The sequence below is a fragment of the Pinus tabuliformis genome, chromosome 2_2 (assembly GCF_031772625.1).
Source record: "Pinus tabuliformis cultivar Carrire ecotype Pingquan chromosome 2_2, CPIR1, whole genome shotgun sequence".
Classification (NCBI taxonomy): domain Eukaryota; kingdom Viridiplantae; phylum Streptophyta; class Pinopsida; order Pinales; family Pinaceae; genus Pinus; species Pinus tabuliformis.
The window spans coordinates 1,211,588,297-1,211,599,731 of NC_142300.1; positions in this window are offsets into that span (position 1 = coordinate 1,211,588,297).

The following is an 11,435-nucleotide window of genomic DNA, read 5'->3' on the forward strand; positions in this document are numbered from 1 at the left end:
TTGGACTCTTGGATGGGGAAGGTACCTTCTATTCTCTCATCATCTTCTCTACCGTTTCTGTTTTCAGCCATGGTCTCAAAAGGAATGTTTTCTTGCTCTTCTTCTGTTATAGGGTCTTCGTATATCTCAGGAGGTTCACCTATAGGTTCTTCTAGGTCACTGCCACCAAAGAAGAGAGAAGGGTGACTCAGTGAATTAGTGGGGGTGTTGGGTAGGAATTTTCCGGTATTATCTCTGTTCCTACGAGGCATGAAAATATTTTTGGTTTTTTTTTCTTTTTTCTACTTGTATCTACATAACTGAAACAGATGGAATTGCAACTAACTAAAATCTATCTTGCGGAAATGAAAATGTGGAATTGAAATGAAATCAGGAAAGGACTAATCTATTTTGCTGAAAACAAATTGCAGGAATGAAATGCTAGACTACACTTGCAGAATTGAAATGCTATTCTACTCTTGCAGAATTGAAATTCTATTCTACGCTTGTAGAATTGAAATTGCGGAATTGAAAGGCTAATCTATGAAATCAGGAAATGTCTAATTTACTTTTGCAGAAATGAAATTGCAAAATGGAACTGAAATAAACTACTTCGCAGAAGGTTGGAGTAGAAAAAATAGAAGAAAAGCAACAATCACAAATACTCTGATGCTTCCTCAACAACAGCGCCAAAAAGATGGTGGGCTCCAGTATTGCAGCAATAATGCTGCAACTCCTGGGACTCCCTTCTTTACTTTTATCAACCCAGTAGTTCGTAACAAACTTGGAAGCGACGGTGCTGTATGCAAAAGTACTAGCTATTGCCGCAACTGTCACTTGGTCAGCTGGCACAAGTCCGCTCGGAGCTTAAGCCAACTTCAATGAGCTCTGAGAAGAAGCTTTTTAACTGATGGATGAAAGCTAACTCAAAGAAGGCTGATCTATTTGTAGAAAGAAACTGGAAAGCTGAAAGGAAACGTAAACCCTAGCAAACCCTAATTTTACCAGCTAGCCCTACTGATGCAAGAAAGAGGATGCAAGCTACTGAAAGAGATGCCATTGACTTCTAGGAAAGTAAAATGCATGTGTCTAAGCTACTTCTACAGTAACATCTGAAAAAACATCTTTTTGTATTTTTGAATAAGTTGTCAGAATTATCATGCATGCAATTTAACTGTTTTTGATTGTGCAGAGGTGGATTGGCGAGAGGAACTGCTTGGAGGAGGTCGGGAAGGTTCAGAGAGGGCCTAAGGGGTTCCTAACACCCTTCCAAATATTTTCACAGAGTTTGGCTATCAAGAAGCCTCATTTATGAGCTTCTACAGGAAGTCTGCAGGGGTTCTATAGGATGTTCTGGAATTTCTACAGGATGCCTGTAATTTTCTACAGGATGCTCAGAATGGGATTTTGGAGAATGGATGGAGAGAGAAAGGTGAAGGAGTGACTATGGAGGTAGGATAAGGGCGTGAGGAGGTCTAGGACTTGGTGGATGGAGCTGAGGAGAGATGAATATGGCTGGATTTGTTCAAGGAGGAGTGAAGCAATGTTGCACAAAAATTAGGGTTATGTGAGCAAATGGAAAATGTGAGGCAAGAATCCGCATTAGGGGATGGAGCAGATGGGATTGATGGAGTATGGGCAGATAGAAAAGTGGTACGGGTGCTCTACAAGTTGTTTCTTCAACTGAACCAACGGAGACTTGGAAAATCAGAGACCTAGTTACGTTAACCTAATCTGATCTAGCTAACATTAAAGAGAATGAACAAAAGTCTAATTGCAATGCAACCATGTATACTAACTATTCAACGAAGCAATCAAGAATTTGAACATGTAACCAACTTCTGCAAATAAAAAAATCGAACACTAATGATTGCATGGCAAAGCAAAGACAGTGTTTTTGTTGGCAGCAAGGTCACCTTGATCCCAGCTCCTGATCCCACTAAGGGAGAGGTGAAATCAGAGGTGCTTGATGGCCTTTTTCTAAAGCTTGTCCCTGTTAATAACCTATCAACTCAATCTGAACATCAAAAGTCTTTCTAATCATCAACAGTGACCTAGATAATCAGCAAGATTTTAATCTACTTAACAGAAATTATTTTGCAAAGACATAAAAAGCAAATAACAATACATAAGGAAGCCTTGGCACTTGGGTTGGGCCCAACCCCAAGAGCTACAGGCTCCTATAAAGAACTCAGAGCTGATGCCAAATAGAGCTGCTTTTCATTACCCAAAAATAATCATGTCACAAAAAAGTTATACAACAGCAGCTACAAAAACGAGCTGTGATAATGATAGCACTATAGTGCAAAACCCAACAGTTCCAAAAGTAAACTACGAAGGCTGAGGCCTTCCTATTTATACACTACGAGGGTCCTGGCAGCGCTCCTTAACTCAAGGGACTCGGCTGTCCAAACTGCCAGTAAACAATCACTCTTCACAAAGCTGCTCAGCTGCCTTTAGGATTCACTTTGATGGCCTGCTGAGCTTTGAGTTGAGGGTGGAGATTTCAAGGAAGGGCCATTTAATGCAAGAGACAACCTCCCTACGAATCCTCACCCTTGCTTCCTCATGCTTGGTTGTCACCTAGCTCATAATTGCTTGGCTTTGCTCCAAAATTTGTCCAAAAACCTGAAATAACCACGCATTAGCCTCCTTGGTAAAGTGACCACCCTTATTCGTTCAAATAACATAAACATACTAAAAAAACATGCATAATCTATGAAAAATGGTGGATTGATCAAGGACAATTAGGACAAATGAGCCCAATAAGTTACCCAATTCGGGGTTCATCAGCTGGCATCACCCTTTTGTCTCATATGTTGATAATAGATTCAAGCTTTCCAAATAGCCTCATTCATGTGCTTTGGATTTTCAAGTTCTAGTCTTTCCTTCATGAAAATCGGTAAACTGCTGATAAAATGTTGCACCTTAGCTTTCTTCTCCCGAATATAGGGAACATATCATAATAAGGAGGTGAACTTGGTTATGAATTCATCCATGGATTGTTGGCCCAACTTCAAGTCATGAGATTCTTTTTCTTTTTCATCATAGAACCGTTCCGCTAGATACTTATCTTTAAAGTGTTTCTAAAAATTATCCCATGTTACCTCGTGTTCATCCACTCTTCGAACAATTTTAACCTCCTCCTACGATAAGGTGGATTTACCTTATAGTTGATAGATTTCCAAAAGTTCCTTCATATTGTCGTCGTATTCATAAATATGGAAATACTTGTTCATATTAATTAACTAAGTCTCAACGACTTCCTCCTCTCCTCCATCTAATGTTGGAGGTTTAATTTTCTTAAAATCTCCCTGCAACTCTATAAGGGGTCTCTTGTTCCCTTTTCCTCTAGAAGTGTTTTCAAATTCCTCTTCATTATCAATCCTACCTCCTTCGAATTCTGGGTTTTCATCCCCTTGTCGATGCATTTCTCCTCTGTTTCTATCTTTTAGACAAGGATTCACATTTATCTGATTCTGTCTTTCTGAGAGGCTTTTCATTATTTTCTCTTGTTCTAGCCTTAGCTGCTCATTATCAACCCTTAAATTTTTCATTTTAGCTTGTAACAACTGAACTATTTCTAACAACAAAGCATTTGCGTCATGAGTTTCTCCCCCTAATTGAACCCACATTTCAGGAGTAGCTTCTATATGCAAAACCAATCCAGGTCCTCTTGCTAATCTCCCGAGTTGAGTGATTCTTTCTCCCCTCCTCATGATCCTCCTTCTCTATGCATCATTTATATTTTGTTACTTTACAATTTCCCATTAGGCCACAATGTCGCGACCTTGATGCTTTGATACCACTTGTAACATGTACTCACATACATAAAATAAAATTTTTTAAATATACCTAACACTCCATGCAAACTTTGAATCCGACAATAAACTTGATAATTTAATTAGTTAAACTCTATATCCCATCTAAACAACAAGAAGCTTTCAATGATTAAAGTATATTACACCATAATGTTAAGGCTTAACTAAGTGGTAGACAACATTGATAAACCCATGGTAAATGTTTACATAGTCGATTATTTTTATTTCCCTGTCCCAAGGTTATGGTATTGATTGTTCCTATACCCTCGGTTATACATTCTGAAGTTTCTCGATGGCCTACAACATTACTTCAACATGACTCTACACCTCCACTTATTAGGGTCCAACCCTAAACCCCTTATTTATGTAATAGGATCGAGTCATAGTTATAGTTAGTTAAAGAGTTAATAAAGCCCATATTAATAATTGTAAGTGGTTGACCCGCATTTAAAGAAGGGACCACAGTTAGTTGCAAATGGGCCATGGTATTAGATAGATGGTATTAATAAGAACCATGGTATTGACCCATGGTATTGCATGTACAAATCCTATATAAAGGATAGAGACTCCCCTCGAGGAGCATCGTGTCTTATTTTGTAATTGAGACCAGCTCTATTAGAGGTTGCCCCCTCGAAGAGGCAAGTGAACATTGCTTTCCTTTCTGAATAATAAAATATATTAGATATCATTTTGGGATTCAACTGCGTTAAGTAAGTCATTCACGTATGACCATTTCCATGAGAGGTAGTCGTAACTGACTAATTTCTCATGATTTTTGAATAGTTCACTTAGCACTCATTGCATCGGGTGCTGCTCACAGGGGTGAAGAAGTGGGATTGAAACTAGTGAAATGTGGAGAACGAATCACATAGCATCAATCATCACTTCCGGGGCTTGCACCCGGTAACCAGGACTTCCCAGGAGGTCACCCATCCCAGAACTCCTCTGGCTCAAGCGCGCTTAACTGTGGAGTTTTTCCCCACAATCAAGCCCACTTAGCTTGCTACCCCATTTGCAAAACCTTAGCAAGTATTGTGCCTCATGATATCTAATATAATGCACTGCGTAAACCCCCATACTAAAAAAAATAAAATATATGTTGTTATTTCTTATTGTTCCGTGTTTTGGGTATATTTCTTTGCATATTTGGTATTCTGGCATCTTCTCATAGGTCAAGAGCATAACAAGTGGTATCAGAGCACCTTCTAAGGCCGATGGGATCTCCATTTTAGCAAACAAAAATTGGCTAGAGATGTGTTCTGACGTCTTTAAACCACGGGAACTGTCGTTGAGCGCATAAACCTATGGATTTGGGGAGGCATGCACACAAGAAATATAGGAGGTGGTCACGCTTGTTCGACTCCCTTGTAACCCCTGTGGGTACCCCTTCGAGTAGTAGCACATTAAATAAAACCGTGCACAAATTGTTTTCCAAGTACCCTCTCGGTATATCGGAAGCCCCCTAGGCTCTCTTGAAACCTCACCATAGATAAACCGTCAGTCGTCTTACTGCTACAGTACACCGAGAACAACACTCGGGGAGATTACTCGCGCGTATGATAGGGTAGTCGAGTTGTACGACTAAGGGTATGGTTGATCCTCCTTGGTTAGTGCCCTAAAAGATTGGATTGAGTACTACTGTCGAACCCTTATGTATATTGCAATTTGTAGCACCTGACACTCCTTGAGACCCTAGTTCTGTTGTCTCTCTGTCGATCATGCATCATCTTTGCCCGATCGGATCTAGCTGGTTGGGTTTGGTCTTTGCAGCCACAATTAGTTCCGCCACTTAGATCTATCAGATCCACCAATTAGATCTATTAGATCCAGCAGTTGGGTTCTGTAGCAGTCACAACAGTTAGATCTGCCATTCAGATCTAGCAATAGGGGTTCGATCACTGCCACATTTCTCCTTTATGCAGTTGAGGGCTTCGCTGACAAATCTGACTATTTGTGTGGTTCCTATACCTGAGCAAGATTCTCACAGGACATTGGGCAGAAGAAACTTTTCAGGGAATCGACTCGAGACACTTCCGAGACGCTTATAGGAGACTTAGCCCATAAGAATCAGATCGACGAGCTGAGTAAGGCAGTACCATTCACTTGTCAGTGTCAAAAAAATTGGGTGGTCCCAAATTTTTTCTCACAGTAACGACAAGTGCACCGGATCGGTGCATGGTACAAACCAGAGCTCAAGCTATGGCCAATGAGAAGATAGACACCCTTGAACATAGGTTGGAGGAATTAATGAAGAAGATCTAGAACTTACAGGAAACTCTCACAAAGGGCAAGCCAGGGGAACAATCGGAGGCATATGATTTTAATGAAAACCTTGAGGGCGAGTCTAGCCATTCTCTTCACTTCTATGGAAACCACCAACAGTCCCAGCCGCGACCACCCAAGCTGGACATGTATAAATTTGATGGCTCTCATCTGGCCACATGGCTAGCACAAATGGAGCAATATTTCACATTGAATCACATCAAAGATGATGCGACTAAGCTAAGTGTGGGCAGCATGTACTTGGACCACGAAAGATGGCAATGGTGCCAGTGGCATCAACGTTGCTATGGAAGGCCCGTTACTTGGCAGATATTCGCAAAAGCCCTTTCGAATAACTTTGACCACGAATCTAACTTTTTGGGTCATCTTACTAAGCTCCAACAGACAGGAACAATGCAAGAATATATTACAGCTTTTGAAGCCTTAGCCTTCCACACAGGAGGTCTATAAGATGAGTTCTACTTGGAATGTTTTGTCAGTGGTCTCAAGGATGCCAAAAAAGCCCACGTCCGACTGCAACACCCAATCTCATGGCTGGATGCTTGCAAGATAGCTCATGAAGTAGAATGCGAATTAGCAGCCCAATCGACTCGTCCAACTTTCATAGCCAAGGGTCACCCCACCCAGGCTCCAAGCACTACCCAAACACTTAAGGTTCAAAAGGTGTCACCAGCAGAAATGGCGGAAAGAAGAAAGAAAGGATTGTGTTACTACTGTGATGAGAAATACTCCCCGGGGCATAAATTCAAGGAACCCAAATTCTTTCAAATTGATGCTACTGATCACAATTCATCGGAGGAAGCCCCACCATTTGAGGAACCAAAGGAGGAAGATGAGGACAACCAGCCGAACAATGTGCTCCCAGCTACACCTGAAGAACCAATTATCTTGCTTCATGCTTTGGCAGGGATTTCTTCTCCCCAAACTCTCAAAATCAAAGGTTTTATTAAGCATCGCCCTGTAGTAGTCTTGATTGATAGTGGCAGTACGCATAACTTTATCCATCAAAGAGTCGCTGAAGTGGTGCATTGTTTTGTTAGAGCAGTCTCTAGTTTCCAGGTCCAAATTACTGATGGGGGGACAAAGAAATGTGAAGGTCGCTGTGAAAATGTCAAACTTCAAATGGGCGATTATCAACTAAAGACCCACTTGTTTGCCATACACATGGGTGGGTGTGACATTTTCTTGGGTGCTGAATGGCTCAGCACACTCGGCCCAATCAAAATGGATTTCCAAGAGTTATATATGAGCTTTAAGCAGAATAACCACACACATACCCTCCGCAGACTCCAGGCGGGAGCTCCCTCTATCATCAGCTCACATAGGATGGAAAAATTGTTAAAAAAGGGCCACCATGGAGTTATAGCCCAGTTTAATGCCATCCGGACCTTCAAACCCACTTCTCTTCATATTTATCCTCAAATGCAACAGATCTTAAACAACCATTTATCGGTCTTTGACAAGCCTCATGAGCTTCCACCCTCGAGAGGGGAACATGATCATAGCATTACTTTGGTCCCAAGGGCACAACCACCAAATGTGCACCCATATAGATATCCGTTCTTCCAAAAGAATGAAATTGAAAAAATCATCAAGGAACTCCTGAAAGCAGGTGTCATTCGTCCTAGCATTAGCCCTTACTCATCACCTGTGGTCATGGTGCTCAAGAAATATGGGGAATGGCGTATGTGTCCAAACTTCAGGGCCCTTAACAAGCTGATGGTCAAAGATAAATTTCCCATCCCAGTTGTCAATTATTTGGTGGATGAACTAAATGGGGCTCAATTCTTTACTAAGCTCAACCTTTGCTCGGGCTATCACCAAATTTGCATGAAAGAAGTCGACATTCCAAAGACTGCTTTCCGAACTCACGAAGGCCATTATGAATTCCCGGTCATGTCATTTGGTCTTTGTAATGCCCCATCCACTTTTCAGAGCCTCATGAACCACTTGCTCAAACCATATCTCAGAAAATTAAAGAACCTAAAGAGCATCGGCCAGGCGTCCATCTTCCCTATGTCCAAGGAACCACAGATAAGATTGCTCGAATTCTCAAGAGGTATGATATTCCCTCAACCTTCAGGCCCCTCAACACTATTCGCAAATCCCTCCGATCGGTGAAAGATCCCATTGATCCTAAAGATATGAAAGGTGTCTACTTGATCCCTTGTTCCTGTGGGACCCCCTATATCGGGGAAACAGGACGCTCCATCCAGCAAAGGATCAGTGAACATGCAGCTGACCTAAGACATGGGAGAACCAAGTCTTCAGCGTTAGCAGAGCATGCGGAAAAGACCAAGCATCAAGTATGTATTGAGGAGGCCAAAGTTATTGCAAAGGTTGCGCAGTACCATCACCGTAAATTCAGGGAAGCCATTGAAATTGAAAGAAGGTCGGGCAATCTCAATAGAGATGACGGCTGGAAGATCAGTAGCTGCTGGATCCCTGCCCTTTCTTCCTAGTCTTGCTTTTTCGTTCTTTCGTTGTTTCCCTTATTTTTGAGGATTTCTTCTCTTGGAGCCTTATCTCTTCCTTCCTCCCAGGGCTTCTCCCTTTAGTCGCTCGCTTGAATTTTTTTTTTTAGTTAACTTGATAGTATGTCCTCGTTATGTATTTATTCATTTTATCATTACTTTTTACTTTTACTTTTATTTTTATTCATTTATTTATTTATTTTTATTTTTATTTTTTATTTTTTTTTTTATTTTTAATTTTTATTTTTATTTTTTTATTATTAATATTATTTTTATTTTTATTTTTATTTTTATTATCATTATTATTATTATTATTATTTTTTCATTTTTATTACTATCATTTTTATTTTTATTTTATTTTTATTTATTTATTTATTTAAAGTTAACTTTACTTTCCGTTCCAATATTCTTATTAATTCTAACTTACTTCTATGTATATTACTTTATATATATATATATATATATATATATATATACATTTATTCCCCTTTTAAATACTAATTAACCTATAATTTTTAATACATTTTTAACTAACCATTAACACCTTTAAATTATTTTATATATTTATATATTTTTAATGGTCACCTAATATAACTAATTGCCATTAAATTATAATAATTTTTTACTCTGGTTCTAAGGTCAAAAGTAGCCGTTAATCCAGATAGCCGTTGGAGACTCTACTCATACTATTTAACATGCTAAGCTAGATGTGTCTCTTCAACTTATCCTGACGATGAACCACACTAGCTGGTTCAAAACGCGTCAACAAATGATTTATCTTGTGATTTTCGCCGAAGATCTTCTCTTAAATTTGTCCTTGTTTTCTTTGATGACATCCTCATCTACAGCCGCACCTGGGCAACACATCTTCAGCATGTAGATCTGCTCTTGCAACTGCTCCAGAAGCATAAATTATTTGTCAAGATGTCCAAGTGCTCTTTTGGCATGGAAGAAGTTGAGTATTTGGGCCACATTGTGGGGCGTGAAGGTGTCAGGGTGGACCCCAAAAAGATCCAAGCAATGTAGGAGTGGCCTCAACCAAAGACCTTGAAGAGCTTGAGAGGATTTTTGGGTCTCACCGGCTACTATCGCAAATTTGTCTGCAATTATGGTCACATTGCTAGACCCCTCACTCACCATATCAAGAAAAATTCATTTCTCTAGAATAATGAAGCACAACAGGCATTTACAGCTCTCAAGCATGCCATGTGTTCCACTCCCGTATTAGCACTACCCGAATTCACCAAATCTTTTGTGATTGAATGTGATTCTTCAGCTATGGGTATTGGGGTACTCTTAATGTAGGAAGCTCGACCCTTGGCCTTCAATAGCCAACAACTAAGTGGGAAAAATCTAGGAAAATATACCTATGAGAAGGAGATGATGGCCATCTTACTTGCAGTGGATACCTAGCGACCATACTTATTGGGGCGGCATTTCCAAATCTGCACAGACCATCAAAGCCTTAAATATTTTCTGGAGCAACGCCTATCCTCGCCACAACAAAATAAATGGCTCGCCAAAATGTTGGGATATGATTATGAGATAATTTACAAGAAAGGGCACGAAAATGTCTTTGCATATGCTTTATCACGCCAATTTGAGGAAAGCACCCTACTCGCAATCTCCCTTCCCATTCCAGAATGGATTGAAGAGGCTCACAAGGAATGGTTTTCACATCCCTTGCTCTCTCAACTCATTAATAAATTGCAGGCAGATCCAAATTCCACAGCGGGCTACTCTTGGCAAGATGAGATTCTTCGCTACAAGGACAGAGTAGTTATATCACCAACATCCACACTCAAAAGTCGCATTTTGGCGGAGTTACACTCATCTCCCACTGCAGGCCATTCAGGCTTTCAGAAGACTTATGCTCGCACTTGACGTTCATTCTTTTGGACAGGCATGAAAAAGGACATTCTTACTTTTGTAGCTAAGTGTGACGTGTGTCAACGCCACAAAGGAGAAACAGTCAAATCCCCAGGCACATTACAGCCATTGCCCATCCCGACCTCAATCTGGACGGAGGTTTCTATGGACTTCATTACGAGTCTTCCAAATTCAGGCAACAAGTCAATCATCATGGTGGTTGTGGATAGAATTTCTAAGTATGCTCATTTTTGCGCCCTACCCCACCCTTTTACACTAGTTTTGGTGGCTCAATCTTTCATTGACCAGATCTTCAAATTACATGGCATGCCCACTTCCATTGTGTCTGATCATGACTTGATCTTCACTAGTAACATTTGGCAGGAACTCTTCAAGCTACAAGGTACCCAACTACAACTCAGTACTTCCTATCATCCCCAAACTGAAGTCATCAACAAATGTCTGGAGACCTACCTTAGGTGTTTCACTACATAAAAGCAACATCTATGGGTACAGTGGTTACCTCTAGCCAAATGGTGGTATAACACTAACTATCATGCCACCACCAAAATGACTCCATATGAAGCAGTTTATGGTCAACTCCCTCCTTCACCTACTTCTTATATCCAGGGATGCTCGAAGGTACAAACAGTGGATCAACTCCTACAGAACTACACAACCATGTTGGCCCACCTCAGAGAGAATCTCCATCAAGCTCAAAACCACATGAAGCAACAGGAAAATCAACATCGTTCAAAACACAAATTTCAAGAAGGGGATCAGGTATTCTTGAGGCTGCAACCATATAAGCAAACATCCCTCAAAGACAAGGGTTGCCAGAAATTATCTCCAAAATTCTACAGACTGTCTCAACTACTTCAGCGCATGGGAGAAGTAGCCTACAGGCTAAATTTGCCACCCACTGCAAATATCCATCCAATCTTCCATGTCTCATGCCTAGAGAAAGTGGTCGGAACCATTTCCAAATTCAAACCAGTCTACTGGAATT